Genomic DNA, 26483 nt, shown 5'->3' with positions numbered 1-26483 from the left:
GGGAAGGATGAACAGATAAGGCGATGAAGTGAGTGAATGAATGAGCGGATCCAGACCTGGGCTTCTACAGTGAACTTAGCCGGTGAGAAGACATCAACCAAACGTGTGTACCACCATTGTTCTGACTGCGCGTTCATTGGCATTTATTGGAAGTGTTTAGTTCTTATTGGTCATATTTGTGTGAGACAGTCGTTGTGCGTAAGAAGTGTGCAGAGCCGTGAAGCAGTCACTCTGACAGTCCGGCTGATTGCAGCGGGTGGTGTATTTCACACAGACTGGTGCCTAAAGAGAGCAGCACACAACCTGTCAGGGCGAGTTCAGGCAGAGGGTGAACAGGAGACGAGGGAGACGGCAACTGCTCGTACAGCCGACGGACGGAACAGGGATGTCTCTCAGGTGTGTGCGACACCGCAGAGCCCTGTCCTGTCGGGAGACTGGAGACGTCTTCAGTGCCGCTCCAGTGAAGAAGCAGTCCAGCGCACAGCTTTCTCTATAGACAAACAGCGTACGTGCGTAAACCGGAGGATGCTGGCCGGCGCCGGCGGAGCAGAGTGGGCTCTCCCTGCAGCACAGAAATGAGGGGAGAGTGCAACACGGCGAGGGTTTACAGGGACCGGTGGCCGGTGAGGGAGGATGAGATTAGGGTTAAAGGGTGGAGAGCAGGTCCGTTTGTAGAGGGACTGCGCACCGGGTCACGGCATTACAGCCACGTAGAAAACATACGGCGGTGAACTCTGAGGCTGGCTGAGGAGGATGGACTTGGTAACCATAACAGTAGTAGTTTTGTTATTTCCTAGGCAACTGCTTAATAATTATAGGGGTGATAGTGATTTTTTTCAACAAATGGTCATGATCATGGTGATGATGAGGAGGAAGAGCAGGAAGGTGATGGTGGTAGTTATGGTGATGATAATGGCACCGTGCTGATGAGAGTGCCTGGCGAGGCTACTGACTGTGATGAGGATGATGCATATGATGAGGGTGATGGTGGTGGAGGTTCTGATGGTGATAGCTGAGCTAATGGCAGCAGGATGCTGGTGATGAGGACTTCTTCAACAATGATAAATAATTAAACAAAAGATATGTCACCCTCTTAATAATTCAAAGACCCAAGCTGTCTAAGGAAATGTAGGTTATAGATTCATTTGCATATCTCAAACCATTTCCAGCTGACATAAGCAACAATAAGCTTTGTATTAAGCTGCTCTGATGCCATCTAGCTGGTTGCTACTATCTGTTGACTATTTACTGACTGAAATGTGGCTCTTGGTGATACATAAGGGAACATTTAAGGCAATTCAGATATGCAATGGGTCAACGTGTAATTTCAGCATCCCTAGCAGCGAGATTCAATGTATCGATTAAAGAGAAATAAATGCTTTTTGTTGCTGGGTTTAGCTGTTAGAAATATGTCTTGTAGAGGCAACAACGCAGAAACAACTTCTTGAGACATGACTGATCTTTGGTGATGATTTTGAGTGAAGTTTCATTAGCAGCAGAGCTCTAATGGTCAGGAAAAGGACAAATGTTGTGTGTACCTGAGCTTAGCTTTGCTTTTGGTCTTCCCTGACAACCATGTCGTCCAGTTATTCATTCTGGGTGAGCTGAGACTGTAAATGACTGCAAGGCCAGGGAAACCAGGAGTTTGGAAGTCAAAACACATGCATTTATTCATTATTTTGAGAGAGACCTAATCCTAGACATGTCAATATTGACATTGATTTGGCCAGGCTGCCACATTAATAGTCCACCTCTGGGTATGCGTGTGTTTTCCTGTGCACATAATGCATGCTGCCTCTGTACCTGTTAAGTCTCTGTGTATTTGTGCTGGTGCCAAAAATATCCAAGACTTTCTCTCCCTCTCGGCCTGTGTCTTCCTTTCCTTTCCTATGACTGTATCCTCAACTAATCCATTAACGACTTTAACAACACACTCCCTTCCACTGGAGACGGTGGTAACCCTACCCTATTCTCGTCCATGTTAATCTGGTTATGCGCATCTCTGGCACCAGCCTCTGGTTACTTGTGTTGTTATAGGTTACTGTACCCAGGGATCCCGCCACTGTCAGCATAACATGTTTGTCCAATGGCTGAGAGGGACAGGAAAGCCCCTGTGGTCATAATCCTTGTCTCTCCTGGTGTTAGTAGTGTCGGTAAGGGATTGCTAGCCCTAGAGATTCTCTAGTTCCCTTGTGTTGGAAGCAATGTGTCAACAAATTGTTGACATAGACTGGAAAATAGAAAAAGGAAAATCAAAGCAGAAAAATGGCTTCTGCTATTGATTCAGAAAGTTATAATAATAGCCGGAATGGGGCAACAAAGTAGGTAATGGTGGTTACTGCTTCTGTAGAGAAAGATTTTTTGCTCTACTATGAGTTATGTGTATTTCTGAACATTTTTTAGAAGCAAAATGCTTTCAAGGTAACTCTGAATCAACCAGCTGACTGATTTATGGTCTGTCAGAATAAGTTTGACTTGGTGCTGTGTCCCCATGTCTGACCTTAAAACTGAATGCCTGACCCAAACAGCCAAACTTGCATCGGAGTGAAAAGCCAGTTGTAGGACGGGATCCCATATATCTTGCTTAGATGAAGTGGGCGTAACTGTTGGATTGTTGTTCCAGAAACTTGCAGAAATGGTCGGTCACAGATTCTCTGAAAGGGTTTACTTTTATGTTGTTGTTCCCGTAGATGTGTGCACATTGTCTGTACCAAAGCAACGCTTTGTCACTGCTTAGTATTATAAGGTGAGAGGTTGAGGACCGGTGACAACTCCACTTTCAAGAAAAAGGAATTTATGAAATAAATATGGCATTAAGTAGAAAGAAAATGGCAACAGGCTTTAAAAAAAAGTGCATTTTAAATACATTTACTCTAGAATGATGTCATGAAGTATTTTTGACTAAATGTATGTTGTGTTGTTATTTATATCCCAGCTTGTTTGTACATTAGTTTAATGTAATGTTTGTATGCATTTTCCACACAGGGAACAATAAACTTTAAGCTCCTGTAGTTTATCTTGTGCTTGGAAGGTGGTTTGATTTAAAATTGTAAAAAAGTCCACTCCATCTCTTTCATCAGTTTCGACTACCATTTAATCAGGATTATTTCAGTAGGCATTTTAATCTTATTGCAACCTAACTGTGAGTCTCCCTTGAGCCTTAAAGCATGGCCTCCTGTCTACAGGTTGATTAATTAAGTCACTATAACAATAGATAGTGATGTATCATAGTGTTCATCTCTTCTCCGGCTATGACACAAAGTCATTGTCCATCTTGTTTTACATGATTCAGTGTTTGACATTCATGGAAAGTCCCCAACACACCTCCTGCTCTGCCCAAATGCCAAATCACATATTGGCACCTCTATCAAACCCAAAATGTTCACTGTCAGTTCTGGCATTTGTTAAATGTTAAAAACATTTGAAAGTTGGACCTAAAGACTGAATTTCTTTGTGTTATTATGCATGTAGTAAAAAAAATAATGTAGGGTTAATGCCTCTTTAAACTCAATCTACTGTACCACTATCAAGATTTTAAGAAACCTGGGCTGGAACAATAAAGGTTTCATATATATTCTGGATCAAGCACTTAATGCCAACTTATTATCACCCTGATTTACCTCACAGGGCCAAAATAAGTTGGTTGGACCCCTCACGGCATGCATACCACTCAGTTTCCAGTCACCCCCAAGCATCACTTCAGGGATTCATTTGACACATTTATAGGCAGACAGTATGATATCCAAGCTGGGCAGCGATTTCTGATGTACCAAAAGTGATCTCACTTGCACAGCAGACTGATTTGGTCCTCACCCACGTGTGTTTCAGTTGAAAAGTGGCTAATGATGAACTGACTTGTAACCTCCAAATCAGTCTCAGTTATGGTCAGAAGCCGGGGATGATCTCCATTAGCTGATGAATCATACGATGGTTGTAAAATTAAAGAATGAAATGTAGTACAGAGTCTAGGACAGTGACAAGAATGTTTGAAAAGCAGTCTATCGGGGGTTCTTGTACTCAGTGTGAGCTCAGCTGAAGTGCCGTTCCACCACCTGTGATACGTTTTATAAAGTAAAGTACTACAAGTGAAGGTGGGAAGCCCAAGGTCTGCCAGTTTCACAGCAAGCGGACTGTACCGAAGCTTGAGATGTAATCTAGGAGCAGCAGATGTGCACAAGTAGGAACGGAATCAGAAAGAATAAGTGCATTCCTGCTTTGAATCTGGCAGACTCTGGGCCTCTCACCTCCACCTTTAACGTCCAAATGTTCAAGGGCAAAATGAAGGGCAAGTGCCACACTATCATCCACTGTGTGGTTTGAACATTTTGTCAAACTGCCAAGTACTTGTGGTGACTGAGATTGTGCTCTTAATGGATCTCAGCACCAGCTTTTCCAAGCATTTCATAGCTACTGAAGTGAGTGCCCCTGGGTATACAGTAAGTCTTTCTATAAAGCACAGTCATAAAGACGGTTTGTTACTAATATCTTCTTGTATTGTGAAGATCATGTTTATGTACACAAGTAAATCCACTCTCATGTTTTTACTACCCAGTAGCAGCTGCTTCAGTACATCAAAATGCAACGTCATTACAAGGCCTGTGACAATATAAAGCATTATTTCTGTCTTTAACCTTGGATAGAAGAGAAACACTTAAACAAGAATCCCAGAAACCTTATCCTCCACACAAATGTATCCACAGCAGGCTAAGACTAAACCTCCCCCCTAATGTTTGCGGGTTGGAAAATGTATTAAGAGGATGTCCCTTTCCTTCCTTGGTAAGGTGTGGGCTGCCTTCTAGTCTACTTAGTGTATGAAGCAAATCACTTGGACCCTTTAGAAAATGAAAAGGATCGAAAAGATGGATGACGTTAGTGAACTGACTCAACAATATGTGTGTTTTACACACAGTGTGTTTTATAGCTCACAATTTCAACTTTTTATTTTATCCAAAATCTAACACAGTTTCATTCTTACGCCAGTCCTCAAACTGACGAACGTACTACTGCTTTACATGTAACGTGTTAGACCCCCCCCCAAACACATGGATCATACGAGCACTGCATGTGAACGCAGACTGTTCGAGCAGAATAAGAGCACTTGTTGAATATGTTAACTGGGGACCCATGTTGGTACTGTGTCATTGTTATTTTGCATCTGCGTACCTGAGTGAACCAGGCTGGAGCCTCAGTGTCCAGTCGTGAACAGATTTTGGTTGATCAATCCTTTTACAGAGTTAGTCATGGTGGCAGTTCCTTGGGTCCGATGAGGAGGTTATCTCATTGATCTTGAAAGATTAACTGCAATCCCACATGGCTGCTGCTCCTCTCAGTCATTTTTGTGTCCTTGGGCCCTTGGTTTAGCATGTGTGTATACAGTAAGTCAGAAGAACGTGCACATTCACATCATCTGACAAAACATGTGAATATAGAACAATCTAAATCTGACAATTTCAAATTTACCAACAGACAAATACACTTGATGGCGACGTCATCACTGTCATGTCTCCAGATGATGTTTAAAGATGACCTGGGCATTGATATGCAGAGACACTCGCCTTGCTGCTGCTAAGAATAGATAACACCAAGGTGGAGGGGAGGCATTTGTTTTATGAGTAACCTCAGCATATGGCACATACTTGAACTGGCAACAGTGTGTGTGAGAGATAGTAACTGTGTCTGTGAATCTGCCTTTCTCTGTGTCTGCATCTGTCTGTGTCTCGCTCTGTGTGTGTGTGTGTGTGTGTGATGATTCACAGGGCAGACTGTCCTGGAGATGTTATTATTGTTGTCAGGAATGTTGTTGTTGCTTCAAATTACATTTCAGGGATGGCTTGATGCTAGGCAGCATGAGAATGTGCTAAGTGGAGAAAAGTGAACAAGGTGGCTATGATTTCTGAAAAATAGAGGAAGAGACAGAAAAGAGAAAGTAAAACTCCTGCCTCTGTTCTTTTTCAGCACAGTCTACTCTTGTGGATTCATTAATGGGATGCAGGCTGTGAAATGGACAATTACAGGCTTATCCAGTCAACTGAGAAAATGGGCCCAGAATAAGAACATATTCGCTTTTAAAACTTTTCTGAATGGCCAGGCTTGAAAAGGCTTCAGGTGAAGTGACCAGTTGCAAAAAGCATTGTGCGCTTTTTGAAACGAGGAATCTGAAGAACATTTGAGGACAGTGGGAGTCTCTTTGAGATTTGAGACTGAGATTTATTTCCAGCTCCTTCCCTCCCTTCTCTTCCCTGTTATTTCCTTTCTTTTTCATTCTCCACCCTTTGCATTACTTTCACTCTTTAATTTTCTCCATCTCTCATGTCTCCACGTCCGTCTCTTTCGCCCCAAGATTGAGCTCAGTAGTTAGTTTTCCTGTTTACATGGTAACCTACAGTATAGCTATGTGGCAAGATCAAGTCCTCTTAACTTTAACACCCATGTAGGTTGTAGGTCCAAATCATATGAGCACTGGTTGTAAGCGAGCCCTCACATGTTCACCCTCCTGAATGTGTGTCCCTCATAGCATCGGTCACTCATTTATTAAATTGGGAAATAGTATTTTAGTGAAGGCCAGTCTAGGAAAAATATGTTATATAAGGATATATATGAATTGAATGGATGCAAAATACTTAAATTAAAACTGTGCAAGCACAATGCCTTATTTGTCATATTCAAATTCAAGTGCGCACTGTAAAGATAATCATACATTGCTAAACAATATAATCAAGAAGATATGCTGATTTCACTGTATATTGTTGTCATTTTGTAATCCACCAAGAGAAATGTTAATATTATTATTTAGCATTTAAATCAGAATAGTCAAAATTCATTGGTAATCGTTATTTACATATCCAACAGATAAAGAGCAACATTAGTATTTATTTGGCGTTCAGCTCCTGACCACCTGTTTAATATAAATTCAATATTCACCCTCCATTTAACTCTATTTTTGTCTCCACCATCACTACAATCAAAGATTTGACTCCAGCCAAGCTACATGATGCTAAATGCTTAACGGCTTCAAAAGTGAAACAGTAAGTTGCTAAAATTCTTTGTGGACTCGTCAGAAACCTCAGAGTTGGTAATTATTCCTCATTAAGAGCAAATTCTTCCATATTTCAAATAATCAAATGACCCATTTCTTGTACAGAAATTCTTACTGGGGCACCTTTAAAATAAATTTTTCTACAATGAGAAATCACAGTCTTCTGGGTAAAAATACATTTATCCTGGCATTCAATTCGTTTTCAACCCTAACAACAAAGTAGCACCAGTGATAATGCTTACTGTACAGCGATAACATGATGTATTACCACAGTGGATAAAGAATTGTTTATTTTTTTGTGTTTGTCTTTCTTTTTCCCCTTTATTCTATCATTTTAATTGCTTCCTTCCTCCTCTGGAGTTACCTCCACTCCCACGTCCTTTTTCTGATTACTCTTGTCACTCCTCTCATCAGGTTTGCCCCCATCTGTCTACTTCTATCCGTCTCTCATGTTACATCCTCTCATATTCCCAAATCCCCTTCTCTTTCTGTCTCGTCACCTCTTCCGTCTCTCTCACGTCTGTTTCCCAGCTCACCCTATTACTCTCTTTGGCCTCTTTACCTCATGCCCTCCTCCATCCACTGTCTAACACTCGTCTTCTGGGTTGTTTACTACGTCTATCCCTCTGTAGTACCTCCCCTCTGCCCACTGTCTGCCCCTTTTCCACCATCACTCCCATATGTCCTAATATCGGCCGCTTCCTGACTGCCTCAACAGCTCTCTCAATCATTAGAGATCTAGCCCTGTCCTGCCCTATAACACTACATGTTACATTTTATTTCCTGATTTCTTTCCTCTCTTGGCTTTTTCTATCCTTCTCTTGCCGGGCCTCTTCTTCAATTCATTTGTGTGTAATCTGTCACAGCAGCATAAACCCCAAACCTGGCTTATATAATCTGATAAGAGTCCACACACGCACACACATACAAGCTGTCCAGCCACGTTGCATGCATGACTGCAGGGTGCTTCAGCATGCACTGTGTGTGTGACATAGTATGTTCATGAGTTCATACATGTGTGCCTGTAAAATCTTGCAAGTGTCATCTTCAGTGTACCGGGTGGTTGGTGTGTGTGTATGTGTGTGTGTGTGGAGGGACTACCATTCCTAGTGGTGTTCTGATTGGATTAAACAAGGGATGAAGATCATAAGAGTGATAGTTGGGAAAATATATAAAGGCAGGCACTTCTAAATACCCACAATCCACTCTGTTTTCACACACATCTCTAGCTTTCCTATGTATTTTTCAACCTCTCACACACAACATCTGTTAAAATATAACACCTACGTGAAATTTCTCTTCATGCTGCCTTTCACTGTTCAAGTTTCCATGGTTTATCTTTGTGTTTGTGTAAGTTTAGTTTTCTGTCAGAGCCACTCAGACCCCTGTGTGACGGATTTCAAAAGGGCACAGATGTCAGCATGAATCTGAAAATAAAGCCATTTTTTATTTTTCCTCTTGCTCTCTGAAAATAATAGCCTCTTTTGAAAATACATTTCAGACATGGAGGGTTGTCACGGGCACTCTTTGTTGCTTCTGTGAAATAAAAAGGGCAGTGTGGGGGTTTATCATACGGGAAAGCATTGAGCTAATGAAAGACTTGGTTCCATTTAACTTCATTAGTTTTACCACAGCTCTCTCGCTCCCATTTCCTGAACACAAACAAATCAAACGCAGTTGTGTTATCCATCTGCTCTGTTATCAAACCCTACTGCTCCTTGGCATGCCTCACAGGCTTACACACACACAGAGAGGGACACACCTCTTTTGGACATTGATTCGGTGAAGCAGTAACTTCTCATCACTGCAGGGGTATTTACTTTTAAAATGCAGGAGAAGAAGAGCAGGCAAGTGCCAGCTTTTTAGGAATATGTCTGTGCGTGGAGCCAAAGGCCTTGTTAAGTGCACTTATTTCTTAGCTTTAGTGGGAAACAGTGACAAAGCAAGTGGAGATGGACCAAGAATGATGGAAGTAAGATTTAGAGAAAATAGAGGGAGGTGGGGGAAAAGGTGTCAAAGGAAATGAGAGATGGAGGAAAAACTAGAGTTAATCGAGAGTTAATCAAATAAAATAAAGAAATTAGAAGGATGGAGATGAACTGAACTGCATCTAACATCGGCATAAATTGCTTTGCACAGTGGTGGAAAGTAATTAAGTGTATTAACATTTTTTGTTCTTCCAAAGTCACCTACTGTAGCTTTAAGTAGTACTTTATTGCTACAGAGATTGCTTGTTATGGCAGGAGTACTATTTTGTCCATACGCCCTCTTTGTTTTTACCACAGCTGATTTCCCTTGAATTTTCCTAAAGATGTTGCAGAAACAATGATTCATAAACAAGTCAGCTTGACTGAACCCTCTGCTTTGTGAAGCTCTATTCATAAAGTGATAGCTGGTCCCCTCAAATCTAGATTTCTTTTATGGTTTGTAGCTACAACTGTAAGTCACTTGGAGTAAATGCCTCAGCCAGTGCAAATTGCTGTGACATAAAAATGGAGAGAAGCTTTGGGTGGAGGTTTAAAGCTACCGAGGGTGGGTGTAGTGCAAACACTCTGACATTCAGTGTGTGTGTGGGTGTTACACAGAGAGAGAGTGCTATACATATGTGTTCAAACTGTTTTTTTAATTGGGAATTTCATGTGTATGTGTACGTGATCAGGACCCTGCGGCAGAAAAGATACCACTTAAATGACAACCCTTCACAGATGTGTGTGTCAACAAGTCACTGTAGCAAAAACATCTATATGACCCGAAGAACACTATAGAACAGCGAGCATGGTGCTGTGTTATGAGGATGTTAAGTTAAAATGTTCCCTCTCAGTGTTCGTATTCATTCATTGTCTATGCGTGTGGCTGCTGAAGCTTGCTAGCTCACCCCCAGGCGCTCGACTATCCTCTCTGTGTGTGACATTAGCGAGGGATGGAAGTCTGAGCACCGTTCTGCCAGTACCTCTCAACATCATACACACATACACACCCTTGTTCACATACACACACACACACACACACACACACACGCACACTCACACACACAGACAAAAACAAACAAACGGGGGCTGGCAGATACTGGATATGAACATCTGCAATATGACTTGCGCTCGGGGAGAGAAGTCTGTGTGTGTGTGTGTGTGTGTGTTTGTGAACAAAACAGATCCATGACTTCCTATCCTTAGAAAGCCAGCGGAAGATTATGCTGATTGTGTGTTGCATAACACCGTGCTTGTAATATGCATTATGAGACAGCATACATTACATTATGGAGATTATCTAAAGCCACAGTTTGAGATTTGTCAAACTGCCAGGGCCAGTTAGAGAAAGACTCTCAATATGTGCACGCCACAGCTGGATGAGAGCTCTTATACAGGTTCTATTATATTTGTAGCTCATTAGGAATTACCAAACACCTGCATACTCTCTAACATTAAATATATTACTGTGGGTATGCAAAGAGAGCACATAGCATCACATTAGCACATTCATTCAGAGTGTGATCCAACACTGTCTGATAGTGCTTGTTACATCACATAAAATTACTCCATGCCCCCTAGCCAATCAGAATCGAATGTCATGCCATCATATCACGGTATAATGTGTTATGAAGGACAACAGCAGTTGTTGTTGCATGGATTTTTAGAATTTGATTTAATAAAGCCCGGCACCAGGTGGTGATCCTATAGCTCTTCTAGATTATGATTACTGACTCATAAGCCTGAACAAAGCTCAGAAAAATGCATCAACCCCACACACAAGTGATTAAGTAGGAATTATGAAATAGAAATGATAAATTGCCATGTTTATTATGTACACCTATATGCTATTACTTATTGTATGTTATAGAGAGTCCACCAGAGCATTAAAACCAGCAGCTGTAATGTTTTGGTGTATATTTAAATAAAATACATTAAATAAATTGAGTGAATAACAAATTATAATTTCATTGTTTTTTGTAATAATGGAAAGAACAGCAATTATATGGAAACCTCTGTAGTAACCATTTTCCCTAATGTTGACAGATAGTTTGCTTCCTACTTCGGCCTGATATTTCATTTAAGTGCCTTCTTAGGATAACAGTAAGTGAAAATAAAAAACACAGACTAAATGAGTTTTTAATGTGAAACATGCAGTGGCCAGTACCCTTTATCCACTCTCTAGTATCTGCAGGTCTTTCTTCTGAGCTTCATGAAGCACAAGTGACCTTCAGCGAAAAGATAGAAGAGTCTGTGTGTAACCTGAGAGGTGAAAACCAGGCCACTCACTGCAGAACCCAATGCTTTAGAGATGACTGCTCTGAGTGCTGGGAAGACTCAAGCAGATCAACATTTATATCCACTCTCCTCTTCTAACCTGGTCCTTGTTGAATGTATGAAGCATTGTTTCAACGATTAAGCTACGCACTGTGATGTTATTTGCCGGACTCTACCCCAAACAAATTTTGTATTCTCCACATGTGCTCAGCCCCCAGAATTTTTGGTTAGTAAATTTTCACCAGTTAAAGTTGATTCAGCTCTCGATGATTGTTACACACACAGATTTTCAGACACTTCTTTTCCATTGACTGGGTCCAGCCAGTTATTTTTTCCCTCTGATCCCTGATCCTGTCTTTATTAGTTATTAACCTCCAGTCCCAGGGGCTTGCTCATTAAGTTCATCCTCTAATGTAGGCTTAATCTAGAGGTAGAATGAAACATTCATACACACTTCCCCATTCATCTGTGTGCTGATACTCTAACAAACCTCTCTGGTCTTTACAGCCTAAAGGGTCCGCTGGCGCATTTCTCATTTCCTCCTCTGTATCGTTCTGCTGTTACCCTTATCTTACATCGCTTTTCTCTATTCACTTGCCATCCATAGCACTGCTGTTATGTCCCACATGTATATCCTCTCTCTATCTTTTCCTTTCCTAAAATCTTCCCTTTCCTTGTCACCCACCGCTGTGGTCTTCTCCTGCCATTACCAACACGACAATCTATTGCTTGCTTGGATCTCAGTCGCAGCTTCAAACATGCTTTTAGACGAATCAAAGTAGATATTAAGCACTAACATACACGCACACACATAAACAGGCATCCGCACGCGCAGGCACCACATGCGTGCATCTCCACACTCTCACAATGAGCTAGTATCCAATTGCTGGCTTCAAAGACAGTAAATGTTGTGCTGTGTGTTACTGTATCTCTGAGTATTCACATTCACACCCCCACACTTCCAAACCCACTTTACACACACTGTGAGTCCTCAACGCTAACATGAAGATAGATACATCGAATGTGTGAAAGTGAGAGTAGAAACATTTAAAGCGAACCTGTGTGCGGTTCAATGAATGCTGTGTGCCAGAGAGAACATAAAAGCGTGTGTGTGTGTGTGCGGTTTGGTGAGTGATTGCCTGTGTAATGAATGCTTGTTATTCTCAGATCTGCTGGTTGAGCAGGATGTTGGACGAGGGTCGAACACTTCAAAAGCTCTTTCATGCCTGTCTCAGTTAGATTGCATCGACCTCTGGATTTGCAGATCGATTGACCAGCCTTAATTTGTCTCATTTGGGGAAGCAGGAGCTCACTAATTGAACTTCTGAATGCACACACACACGTGTACATTTTAGGGATGTGAGAAATTGTGATAGACCAACTCTCTCCAGCAATGTAAAAACTAGCACTTGTGTTTTTTCCTTTATTTTCACACACACATTTATGAAATTGTGTTCATTTTATTTAAAGAGCCATTTAAATAGCTTGTATTTGGTATCTTAAATGTATATTCTTGCTTTGAGCTCGTTGAATACATTGTAGGGACACATTATTTATTATTTCACACCATCACGGTACAAGGTACACACACATAAACACATTGAACTGTACTGCAAACACAATTTACAGCGTTCATTAGGCTGCCTGGAAACAGCTGTTTGCTGCAGCTGGAAACACAGTTGATGAGAGTCTTGAGACTGAATAAAAACATTCAAGTTGCGTCCAGGAAAATCTAAATGTTAACTAAAAAGCCATTAAATACTTCACCGAGCTCTGAAGGGAGCTACAGAATTAGGTGATAATTCTTTGCGGGTTTGTCCGGTTCAATATTTGCTTTGCTTTTAGTTTTGGTCTCCAACAACCTGAGGGAAATATCTGTCTCTTTAGCTGCTAAATAATATAGTAGCTGACCTCTAACTGCGTGTCTGCTGATAGATCTACAGTGGGGTTTGAGAGTTTGTTTTGCTGCTGTGGCTGCACATGACACTGACAAAGCTGGGTGAGAGTGATCCAAAACATTCAGGTTGCGGGCCATAAAACCAAATCAACAAGCTGAAAGATGCTAAAGTGCTCAGTAGAGCTGAGGAGACTGACAGAACTTAGCCATAACTCTATGAGGGGTCACTATAAACTATATCACCCTTACATTACATTTAGTGACTTGTGGTACTGCTTACCCTAAAATATTACGTAGTGCAGCTTTAAGGTTTTAGATGATTTATGTCTTCTGTGAACCATTACGTAGAGTTATAATCAAGCTTGACACAATTTTGTCAGCTTTATGTTTTTTTTTACCATATTGGAATAGTAAGACTTTGGCATGGTGCGTTCAAGGACAGACAGTGTACTCTTAGATATTTAAAAGTTGGATAGCACTTTATTTAAAACTCCCATACATCCCATACATCACACCTACATTACCAAACATCAGTGTCTAATAAATATAGAATGGTTCACTGATGGAGTATCTATTTCAAACTCATTTCTTTGTGACTGTCTTTTATTCTTGTACCTTAATGAAGGAGAATCGATGAACGCCTGTGAGATAGGAAGTCTAAAATCAGCAGAATCGTCATTACACTGCAGCATTTACACAGGGAAGATTTACTGACCGTGTTTCTCACACACAGCTGACGTGTACAGCTGCAGCCTTCTGAGCCTTAGGTGTTTGATTTCTTGTTCAAAAGAACCAGAACTCAGTAGACAATATTATTTATTCATTTTCTTCAGTCACATTGTTACCAAGCCGCGAAAGTGATTTAAACTGGCAAACGTCCACTCTCAAGCCCACACACGCACCTCTAACCTCTGTGCTACCTCCGTCCCCTCGTGAACCTCTCTCCGCTCTCAGAGCTGCATTGCCTGGAGCTGCCGGTCAAAAGCAGCAGTTTATTTCATATTTTAAAAGTGGAAACGGCAGGCAGACGAAAAGCTGTTTTACACTCGCATTTACTCTCAAATCCTCCGTATACGTGGTGTGTGTGTTTTTATTGACCTCCTTCACCTGGCCTGTGAAACGTAGCCCTGCTTGGATGTGAGAAAACAGTAGTCGATCGATCCAAAAATAGAAAAAGCAGCCGCAGGGCCTGGACTAAACTCATTTCACTGATGATTTCTCATTTCTCTTGTCTCTGTCTCACTCTGGCTTTCCCTCCCTCTGTCTGTCAGGCACAAAAGTACACACACAATCACCCACTTCTCTCATACTCATAATGATAACGTTAAAGACTTTTGTATCTCATTAATCACCATGGCAACAGTATTGGGCCTACTTTTCTGCTCCCTCTTCCATTGTTTAATGCTCTCTCTCTCTCTCATACACACACAAATACACTAGAATATCACGGGGCCATTCTTCCCCACTATACAACTCTGGATCTATATTCAGCACTAAACTGGGTATTTTTTGGCACATGTCTGATGCCCACCATTGTTCTTTAGATTTTGTTGTTGCTGGATTTTGAGTGATTGCTTGTGATTACGTGTGTGTTTGTGTGGGAACAGGAGCTGGTGAGACAGAATGAGTGAGTGCCTGCTTGAAGCTGTAGCAGGTGTGTAAGGGCAGAGTTACATTGTTAACAGAGCAGTGCAACGCCCTGTGTGTGTGTGTGTGTGTGTGTGTGTGTGTGTGTGTGTGTGTCTATGTAAAGCAGGTGAAAACAGCAAGTTGTCTTAATGTTACTTGTCTCGTGTAAGAACATTTCACGACCACACCGGTAACTGAAGGATCATTAGTGAGTCCATTCAGAGATTTCCTTACATGAGTGCTACTGTGAGTATGAGGCTGCCAGGCAGGCCACGGAATAATCCTGCACATAATCTTACATAAACCCCAACTTTTTGTATGGATAATACAAACAAGATTGGCCAGTGATCTCTCCAGCTGTTCCCCCTGTTCCTATCCTTCTAAGCTCGGGTAACCAGCTGCTGGTAGCAGCTTCATATTTACTGTGCAGGTATGAGAGTAGTGTCAATTGTCTTAATTAACTCTTGTCCAGAAAGCAAATGAGCATATTTGCTGAAATATCAAATCACTCTTTTTAAGCTTCAGAGAAAATTGGTTTTATTAGGTTTTATTGCGTTTCCTCCCGGCGTGCTATTATGTGAAACTTTGTCCGAGCTGTTCTTATAACAAGAGGAACTGTCTATAATTTGAAAGTGTCTAGTACCTTTTTTTTGTAAGAGACAGCAAAAATGGTATTCCTTACTGATGCTGAGAACATTATGTGTGCAGTTTATACTCTATATACCTTTTCTACTGCAGATCTTGAAGCCATCAGTTCAGTTTGTCCAGTAGTCATGAGAACAATTTGTTTTTCTGATGGCTGCAGTTGATTGGTCACCTGAAGTTAGTCTTCTTTTTGTCTTGTTAAAACATTTAAAGTTTACATAACAAAATGGAACCAGTTTGATCTACTGTAGCTTGTGAATTTTAAATTCTTGAATAATAATTCTTAGTTCATTCTGCTTTCAGAGTTGCGAGTTGATTGCTTTCTGTCACATCATCCTGTGGCTGAATATTTGCTTTAGACACTCTCCTGCTGCACCAGACTAAATGACATTCAATCACAGTACTCCCAAAGGTGCTAGGTGTGTATTTGTATGTGTGTGTGTGTGTGTGTGTGTGTGTGTGTGGTGGGGGGTGTATTGCTCTCAGCAGGGATTTGGGATTTGAGACTCGTAATCTATAAAAACTCCAGAGTGGTGGTGTTATGGTGGAATATCAATTGTGTTTTTCAGCTGCACCAACTCCCAATCTTGAATCAGCTTTTGGACATGACCTTTAGAAACGAAACATAACCCTGAGTACATCACATCACGATGATTGGGATCATCATTTTGTGGGAATGTGTCTGCACTCAAAACCACATTAAACACCTGGCGGGTGGTGGTGATTCATCTTGCAATTGCTGGACCCATTTTGTTGTTTGTTGGTCTATTTTCTTCTTCTTATCTGACAGACTGCACAGACACATTGTGTTTGAAGCAAGTGACGGCTGTGATGCGAAGCTTTTGTCTCTGGCTCTGGTGCTGACATTGACAGTGCTGGCATGTTTGGTGCCCAAGGCAAGATCACAGGCCTCCTTAAGTGACCTCGGCCAGAGCAAAGCACACAATGACTGCTTGGAAAAAAGTTATAACTTCTTCAGAGAAACAGTGACAAGCAAACTACAAATATCTCCCAAAACCAAATCAATAAAACAGCTGCACATTAAAGATCAATTCTGCCTTAAGCAAAATGTTTGATCAGGTATCAACAGCTAAGCCTCCTGGTCTTGTTGTAGACACAAGATGACTCTCAGTCACACCTGTCATCTGTCGATCTGTGCTTTAAAAAACATAAAAATACAATATTGGTAAAAGAAATTAAACTGAATGACTATTGCACACTGAAAAAGATAGCTTCTGCTCTTCTGATGTGTGACAGTTTCAGCTGCATAAAAGAAAATCTCACTTTTATTTCACCATGCAGACCTATTTTATTCATCATTGCATGTTAGCAGTTTGGTGATACCTCTTTCATGTTGGTAAAATAAATATGCATCCAGGAAGCAGTTATAGCTTATCTTAACCTAAAGTAAAATACTAATTTCTTTAAAACTCACAAATTTTCATGCTTGTTTAATAGTTAAATGAAATGAATAGGAATAGGGTACGTCACTGAATCGTTCATCTCATATAACTCCACGAAGGCTTTTAGCAGCACTGTGGGAGCACTCAGGGATTCACTTTGCACCCTCGACTGTTTCTACATGTAGTAGAAAGTTTCTGAACATCAGTGTCAAGTGAAGTGTGCCTCCTCCAGGGAGCACAAGAGCAGGTCAGATAGCCAGGTCACGGCAAAGTCAAACTCCCAGCTGTGAACAACATTTGAAGACAGGTATGACTCATCCCCTCAGCCGACTTGCACACCTTTGAAAACATTTGGTGTCCGGCCTGAGTGTGTGTGTGTGTGTGTGAGAGAGAGAGTGTGTGAGTGCACACAGGTTATTGACTGTGTGTTTCTGGCTGGTAAGGCAGACGGCCAAATAGGCAGTCAACTGCAACAGTGAGTCACTCAGTCACCCTCAACGCTAGTATATGGTGCCATTTAGACAAGGCAGCAACGCACTCTGAGGTGTGAGTGTGATTGTTTTAGCTTTTTTGTCTCTCTGTACGTGTATTTTAGGAGCTTTGCGCCTTTGTGTCGGCTAACACTACATTGCATGTGAATGTTGTATGTGTGTGTCGGTAATCTCCATGTTTCTGTTTGACCTTTAGAATCCCCTCGGTCCGTTGCACGCCGCTGCTTTGCTATAGATCCAAACACATCGTCCATTGTGTGTGTGTGTGTGTGTGTATAGGGAGAAAAGGGATGAGGAAAGATGGGAGCCAATGGCATAAATGTTTAATTTGAGAGCGAAATGTGTGTGATTGTTTTATGTTTTATGTATAACTTATAGCGAGGTCACAAACTTAATTAAAGAAAGAGTCAAATGGACAAAGATGGAGGTGGAGAAATGAGAATAAGGAACAGAGATAAAGATGTATGTCCAGCTGGCCTACTCATAGCTGGCCTGTAGGCCAAAGGTCATTTAAATGCTTAGCAGTTTTAATGATTTGATCCTTTAACTGCTTTCTAATTGCTGTTGAATGTGTGTGGTGCTTGTATTATAAGCCTTGTTCATGAGGATCATGAAATTGATCAGTCCCCACACTGGTTCATCACAGGATCAATAATGAATACATGAGCAGGTAATTTAAATGCACTGCTGAAGGGGATGAGAGGTGAGTTGGATTCAAATGAAGTCCTTTTCTAACACAACTGGGACAGACTACTCAAAAAGCTGCTTCTGTCATTAGTTCTTTCTTTAGTTTTTTGGTTTGTCCTTTCTGTTCCTGCTTTCTCCTGAATGAAAATGTTGCATCACAACCTGTACATGTAATATACAGTATTTGATTGGGAATTACTTCCTTGGTTCTAAATCATTTAGCATGGCAACGATTTCCAGCGCTGACATAATTAGTTTTGCTGATCACAATGTAGCCGCTGTCTAATCTGTAGCCATATGTTCCAAAGATGCTGATGTGTGCAGATGGCGCTGTTGGATTGCACTGATGTAATACTGAACAAATCAATAAAGCCAGAAAGAGGGAAATGGGTGAGTACAAGAGAGAGAAATAAATATGCAAAGATGAAGGCATTGGAAGGCGACATTGTCATTAAGGGAAGTAACAGGAAACGCATGGTAGCTGGAAATGGGTGAGGGGGGTGAATAGCTTAAAGGAGCTGGTGAAACAGAGACGGAGGAAAATAGAGGAAAAGAGTGATGAAGCAAGCAGAATATAGCAAGAAGAATAAGTGTCTGCAGGCCGATGAGACAGGATGAGATAGGGAGCGTAGAGAAGAAAATGCAGACGGCAGATGGAGGTGAAGAGGTGAAGTGAGAAGTGAAAAAAAAGGTGAGAAGAACAGTGCAGATGAGAGCTTGATGCAAAGTGTAGAGCAGGGCTGCAGGAGGAGGTGGAGAATGAATGGGCGATTGCTATAGAGATGGAGTGTGGGACAAGATTAAACCTAATTAGAGCATTATAATGACTTTGTAAGGTGAAACGAATAGATGGAAGCCATTATGTTGCAGATAAAGAATGGAGGCAGGCCAACTTTTTAATGAAGAATAACACCGATTCTAACATGGTTGATATTTTTTGAACGATTCTGTCAGTGTAGAAAAGAGATAGCATACAGTATGTCACAGTGGCAGACAAAGCAGGTAATGGAGAGCAACTAAAGGAGGTGGAAGCCAGATTAGAAACAGGTAAAATGACTGAAAAGGGCTGAATCAGGAAAACTGGTCCGATTCTGACTGAGGGGGATCACATCAAGAGAAAATGATGGTGATTAGCAGTGAGGAAAGAAAGGGAAGTGTGTTGAAGAAAAGGCAAACAGAGGTGAACGGTTATTTTAAAGGAAGAAATAGATAAACAGAAGGAGAGTGGACAAATAAGTGGATACAGACGTTCATGCTCCCCTTAGTGCTCCCTTTAAGTTTTTATACCACTATCTCCATGGCTATCTGGTTTATGAAAAGCAACGTGGAAGAACCAGGACTGTGAATATGGTAAACATGATGCCTGAAGTCCTGTAAAAAGTGCATGTTGTGAGTTTTTTAGCATTTGGCCGCACACATTACAGCCTTGCAGAGCTGTAGAGGAAGTGAGTAGTTACAAGAGTCCAAGAACGGTGCTGGACTCTGAAGCAACTTTTGTATAGATTTCAAACTGTGTTACTACAACTTCCACATTTATCATGACGCACACGCGTCTATAAACGTGTATTTCCCCATACACAATCATTTCCCCATACACAAAAGAGCAGCTAGAAAACGAAAGCAGCCTCACCAACTCGTAGGGTGACTCTGAGTGCTGTATCGTCAGACTTTGATCTGTTGGATTGTTATATTTTATGTGTTTTGGACCAACAGGAAGTAAGCCAGCTCTGTGCTTGTACACACGCTCTTTGGATAAAACACAGAGGCGCGTGGTACATCCAGGTCTCTTTAGTAAGTATGAAGACTTCTTTCTAACTATGCGTCCGTAGCAGTGATTTGTGTGACATCTTGTGATACAGTATCTAGTTCTCCTTAATACACCCAGGGGTAGTTGTCATTAAAGCTGAAATACAGTGTCTGAACAGATGAAGAAAAGTTTTGCACTTTAACACCTCAATGAAAAATGTATGTAAAATGCTGAATGTTTGTGAATGAGTGTTGTTAAAGAAGTACAGCTCTGCTCGTTTACATAGATGTATCAAGGACAGTGGATTGATTCGAGGGTTTTAGTTAGTGTTGATACTTCTCATGGTTTGGTGTGTGGTTAACAACCAGTGAATAATTTCAGTTTCTGCCCTTGGTGTTCTTTGACCTAGCTCAGTTCTGCTCATCAGCACCATGGAAAAGTTAGAGACATGCTGCCTTATCTAATGTGACACTTAAGAAAGGGGCTAGACTTCTGGACTAGTAGACACACAGAGAGAGCACAAAGAGCAGACTCTACATAGTGTGGCTTTACAGCTGTGTGTGCTTCTCTGAAGCTTACACAACCTCTAGTCAGCCTCTTGCATATTCTCAGCTGCAGCACTTCACTGCTTCCTATCTGACGGTCCAGAAAATGGTCACGCATGGAAATGTGCACGTGCGATTAACTTCACACCACTGTTGAGGGGAATATTGGAATTTAATGGAGGTGAATCTGAAGTAGCTTGTGTATTAGATTTAATGCAACATTTAGCTCCGGTCTGGCAACACGACTGCACAAAAGCCAATCTAGCCGAGACGACTGGGGCTCGGTGGTTAATAAGGTGAGACTCCAACCGCAAGATTGTCAGTTTGAATCCCTGGAGAGGCTGAAGCGTCTGGACAGGCAGAGAGAAGGAGACACACACTTTGTCTTCCTTCAGCAGCCACCGTCACACTGGCCTTGAACAAGACTCAGGCCTAACTGAGGTGGACAATGCAGAGCAGTGAGTGGAAAGCTTGGTGAAAAAAGGCGAAAAGACTTAATCAACCTTTTCCAGTTGATGGTTCAACTAATAATGCTTGACAGTTTTATGTAGATGTCAATTTCGCTGCCCAGTGCTTATTGATATACTATAAAGTGCTTTATATATCCTGTTTTTAGAGACTTCTTCTTTCACACTTGACTCAATCAACACAATCTGTTTGCGATATAGTGTATTACATATCCGTCACAGTTGCTTCTTTGCAGATAACATGCATGCAAATACACTTACTACTTTATACTAACAAAAAGAATGACAGTGAGATACAGAGAGGGGTTCTCACTCAATATGTGTGCCGAACTATAAAAAAACAAGGTGTTTTGCATGTTGGAAATCAGAAGGTCTGCATACAGATATTTGGAGTTGAAGTCGCTCTTTAATTGTTATTGCGTTAAATGCTCTGATTTGGACTCAGAGGATGGGGCCTTTTCTACAAGCAACGTTTTTATTGGAAGGTAACATGTGGTTAGCATGAACATGACAAGGTTAACTATGTTCAAGGAAAGTGTGCTGTTCAAATACGAAACAATAACCGGGACTTTACAGTCATCACAGCTCCACACTATTTCAAATGCCTGCATTCAATATTTTAGTGTTCGTAATTTAATGCAGGGTTTGGTTGAGAACTCAGACGCACATATATTTTACTCTCGGGCAGAGCCGTGCGACACAGAGGAGATTAGTTAGGGAGCAGCGTGGGGGAAGAGCATCTACATCTTAATTGATTTAAGGCTGGATATTTTTAAATTTATGTGAAGATAAATAAATAATTCACGCGTAGGAATGAATGTGTGTGCATTAGTCGTTGCTGTGCATGATGTCTGTAAGAGATATTGTTATTAATCCAAACGTTTTTTTTTCTGCGTGAGTGTGCATTTCAGTGCTTACTCTCAATCTGCGTAATGTTAGTGTCAGAAGTGTGTGTGGTTGTGTATCTGTCTGTCTACGTGTGTGTTAGTGTCAGAAATGTGTGTGTGTGTGTGTGTGTGGTTCCTTGCAGCTAAGCCAGATGGCAGTGTCAAGTGCAGACCATTGAAATCAACTGCTCTGACATCACCACGCCATATTGAGCCACAGACGCACTCTGTTTGTGTGTGTGTGCGTGTTTGTACGAGTGTGTTCATCAGTGTGTGTGTGTGTGTGTGTTCATGCTGACAGACCAGTCATAAGGTCAGGGTGACTCAGGGACTGAGCGCACCTGTTTGTAGACTCAAACTTTTTGTCTCCTGTTTTTTTATCTTTGTGTCTCTGCAGCAGAGGGGTGGTTTCACCCATGGCTGCACACACTCATTGAGCGTGCTCAGCATAATGAACAAACACACGCACGCACACACACTTAGAGACATGCGGGCAGCAGCAGTAATTAACAGCTAACTGCGAGAAGCCATTATCATTACAGAAACGAGGTGGGATCAGACGCTCCCACCTACATAATGGACAATTAGTCTCTGCGTCGTCAAGTGTCCAGCAGAAAACTCTTTTCAGGGATGGAAGCAAAATCGACTAATTCTGTACTGACACGTCACTGGGGGAATTTAGGTTTAGGTTAAGGTTTTTTCACCAAAATTTCTCCCTTTACTCCAACGATTTACAAATCATTGCTGCACGTTTGGCTGAGCCACGGGAAAATAATAAGTTATAAATAAATATAGCTTTTAATTTTGGTTATGAGGATGAAGAGCTGACATGTTGTTCATATAGTAGCTGTTTCTCTGGTTGCTGAGTTGATTCTAAAATCAAAGACATCTGAAAAGTAACTCAGGATAATGTTGTTTTACTTTTTTAAAATCTGATTTACTTTCACCTTTGGTAGTTACATTAGTAATTCCCCTTCGTCACACTGGTGTGGGGGATCTGAAATGGACTACATTTTAAAATGAAACATCCTGAGCTTGCTTACTAGCCAGAGAGGCATGCATTAGAGGCCAGACAAATTGGGTGAAATTGTCTCCTCCAGTCTGGGCTAATGGAGTCACAACGAAGGCCATGGCCAAACCGCCCTGCGTGGCTGCTGCTGAAATTGATCCCTGTCTGCTCACCCGTCCACTTCACAGATTGTGCTTGAAGAAAATGTGTTGTTGTGCTATCTCTCTCTCTCTCTCTCTCTCTCTCTTTTTTTTTTTTGCCTGGCTCTTTTACAAAAGAAAATTTAGATAATATAAGATCACTGTAATTCATACAACAGTCTAAGTATAATGTGGCATGGCGTGCTGTATTTTTCACTCCAGAGATGATTCGGGAGAGCTTTAAGGATTTCATGCAGGATGTAGCACCTCACCACAGGCATATTAGTCAGGACTGTGTGTGTGTGCCTATCTCTCTGTGGTGGTGCGTGTGTGCACAAAGAATTTTTTAGTCCTCCTCAAGGTTAAAATGGAAATCCACACTATCCATATTAGTCAGGCTATATATCTCCTTTAACTCCTGACTTCTACTCTTTTATAACCCTACATCATTTCCTCTACGCACTGCTGTATTTAATGCTTTCTCCCCCTTCTTCTCTCAGGCTCGTCGTAAATACAAACTGTTGTTTTCTAATTTCCTCTCATCTCTCAGCCTGTATTGATTGTGGCTCTCATTAATTAACAGAATTTATTTCTAATCAGGCTAAACACTGATTACCTTGTTCCAGCTGTAGGAACCACCTTATGGGATGCTTTGCACAGACCTTTCCAACATGAGGTCAGAATAATCAGACTGTACTCAGGCTACATTGCTTTCAGTGCACCAGGGCTGTGTAGCTGTAGCCCCAAAGGGTATTTGTACCAAACAGCTGGAAAATAGTTGGTCCTGCTGCCAGTGCAGACAAAAGACTATCAGTGGGTGAAACTGCGGTTTCTTCAGCATGTGGGGCTTATGTTTTAGAAAAGTGTTGGTCTCCCTCATGCCTTTTGTTAGCTGTTAATTATCAGACAGCTAAACTGTTATTATGCTGCAGGAAGATGATTTCAGCATTCTGACTTGGCTGAGAGTTTTTCCCCAGTGCTAACATTTACTATTTGTTATCAAGCAAAATCACATACAAAGAGAAAGTGATAGGCTCCTAGGGCGTTGTTGTTGCCAATGGTGCTGGTGCATTTGCAGCTATTCATCCAACAGTGTGTTGGCCGTTCTTTTCACAAAGCTGCCTGCATCAGAAATGCCTGATATCTGTGACCCGGATGTACAAGCCAGGTCTCTGCAGCTGTAAGGCACCATCTGTCTGTTCTTTTAAGAAATTGTCACTTATACAGCAGAAAAACAATCCCTCCAAGTCCTGTGCTTTTTCGAATCAGTGCTCACAAAAGTAACCAGCTAATCCTACCACTGAGCTCCCCAAACAGTCAGCGAGGCAGAATGCCAAAAATACTGAGAATATCAGCGCGCCGAGACCCGAACTGCGATGAAATCAAAGAGGAGACTGTAGAAGAGTCGACACTATGTGATGGATGAGCATTCAGGGGCAAATCTACAACTGAGAGAATTCATGTGACAGTGAAACAACATGTTGAAATTGTATCTCCCTAGAAACACTGCCGTGCCCTCGATCTTTCTCAGTGCTGTCTAGTTTCATTTGTGTGTGTGTGTGTGTGTGTGCGTGTGTGGGGGTATGTGTGTGACCTTGAGGTAACGAGGTCCATTCAGCTGTTGATTGCCAGGCCCCGCTGCTGGTAATTCTGTGAAATCATTCGCTGCCAAGGCTGAAAATGTTCACCTCCTAATCTAAATCTCTCTCCGTCCCGCTTATTTTGTCTCCTCTTTCCTTCGACACCTCCATCTCCTTCTCTCTCCCTCTCTCTGTCTTTGTCCTTTTCTTCCCGGACTTTGCGGTCTATCCCTCCTCAAATGGATTTAACCTCCAACCTCGCTCATCTGCAGCTAAGCCTGTGCCACAGTGTGTACGTATTGTGTTTGTTTGTATGAGCTTGTGCTGCTCGACTAATTGCACCTGTTAAAACTCTTGCCAACCTCATTTCTTAACTGTGCTCGTCATTACAACACCGACTGGATAAGGTCTATTCACATTCACTTGTATTTGACAGTCATTGTTTGCATCTGTTCATGTGATGGTGTGTGTGTGTGTGTGTGTGTGTGTTTGTCCGCGTGTGTGTACCTGTTACAACTCCTGCCAACCAGTAGCTATTCAGCTATTCAGGAATAATGACTACTGTGTTTGTCATTATTGCTGCAGTAAAGGTTAATTCCAGCTACTTCACATTGTTTTCAATCAGCATTTGTGTGTGTGTGTGTGTGTGTGTGTGTGTGTGTGTGTGTGTGTGTGTGTGTGTGTGTGTGTGTGTGTGTGTGTGTGTGTTTTATTATGTCGAGGTTTAATTGTGTATGCATCCGTGATACATTAGAGCTCCCTCTCCTCTTTGCTACCAGTGCATATGCCCACCTACTCACAGCATCTCACACACACAAACACACACACACACACACACACACACACACACAGAGCTACACTCCCACTCATAATTACAGCAGGGACATTTTCACTTGTTTGATTAGCAGGTTTGGGCAGATTGTGAACGCAGATGCATGTTTTGGATCCTGATATCTGAGCGGCTTTAAGAATAGAACAGCATTTTAAAGACAAGGGAAACGGTAAAAATAGATGAGGAAAAGACAACAGCCTTTTATAGCTTTCACAAACTAACATACACTCGCAGTTAGAAATGGGACGTGAACAGCTGGATAGTTAGCTGCCACTTTAGCATTGACATATGTGGATTTAAGGTACTTACTGAAACAACTTATTAGATGTACTATGTTCCATAATTTCTTTTGCAAAAGTGACAATTCAACATGCAGATCGATAGATGTGTGAGAGAGAATAACTTCTCTCGTCATTTCTCCTTTTTTCTTTTTTAGCACAGCAACATCTCTCTCTTTTATCTTCAGTGTTCATGTGAATACAATGAATGGCTTAAATGAAAAACTGCCTAAAACTGTGCCCCATTATCATTATCAGGGATCAAACATGGCCAGTGTGACAGCTGTAAACAACTTAGATGCGGTCGTACGTTTTAAAAGGTCCTTTTTCGTTTTTCTGTTGCAGTATTTCAAACTGCTATATGCCACATCACTACTGATGTTACAACAGTGAAACACATTATTATTTACTTAACTTAAGTCTTTTTAAGCATTTTATTAACAGGTAATAATCCCAAGTCCCAAGTTAGACTCATACCAGGGACTTATACCAAGATCATGAATGTTTTATAATGTGGAAGCTCCTATAACTGTTAATGTTTTCATGGATAACTGTATCTAACTTGAAACATCTGTAGAGCAAAAACAGGTAATGTAGAAAATATTTGTATTATTATAGTATATTTATTTGGATATACAACATCTGTGTGTGTATGTGTGTTATTTTAATGATTAGATAAATGACATTTATCTCGTTATCCCACATGTTAAATAGAAAATGTGAATTTGCTGTGAATTCAAGTATTCATGCTAAGATACAGTAAAAACACAATGGATCACTTTACATATCTACTAAACACTGTAATGGGGAAATTCAGTGTATGCATGTCCATGTGCTTCAGCTTGTTGCTGTGATCTCCACTTAACAGTCTGATTTATGAGGAAATCCCTCTTATCTAATTGATTTAGTCCCTATGAATAATCTGCTAACATTGCTCTGTGGTTTCTCCCACATGGCTGATTCACA

At 41.3% G+C, this 26483-nt stretch overlaps 1 protein-coding gene across 4 annotated transcripts in view; it reads left to right on the top strand.

Annotated features, from left to right (window-relative positions):
• The window catches only part of LOC113157481 (sodium/calcium exchanger 1-like), an 84193-nt gene continuing 57710 nt past the window's right edge, over positions 1–26483 (top strand). For 2 of the 4 annotated variants that reach the window (XM_026352997.1, XM_026352993.1), the window contains exon 1: positions 19648–19823. The gene's annotated coding sequence lies outside the window, so the exon portion shown is untranslated. Of the gene's footprint in view, positions 83–19647; positions 19824–24578; positions 24700–26483 lie in introns of those variants that run through there. The other 2 variants (XM_026352994.1, XM_026352995.1) reach the window with 2 other exon arrangements.

Source organism: Anabas testudineus, chromosome 18 (genome assembly GCF_900324465.2).
Source record: "Anabas testudineus chromosome 18, fAnaTes1.2, whole genome shotgun sequence".
Classification (NCBI taxonomy): domain Eukaryota; kingdom Metazoa; phylum Chordata; class Actinopteri; order Anabantiformes; family Anabantidae; genus Anabas; species Anabas testudineus.
The sequence above is the reverse complement of the archived record's forward strand: the minus strand, read 5'-3'. Positions and strand labels throughout refer to the sequence as shown.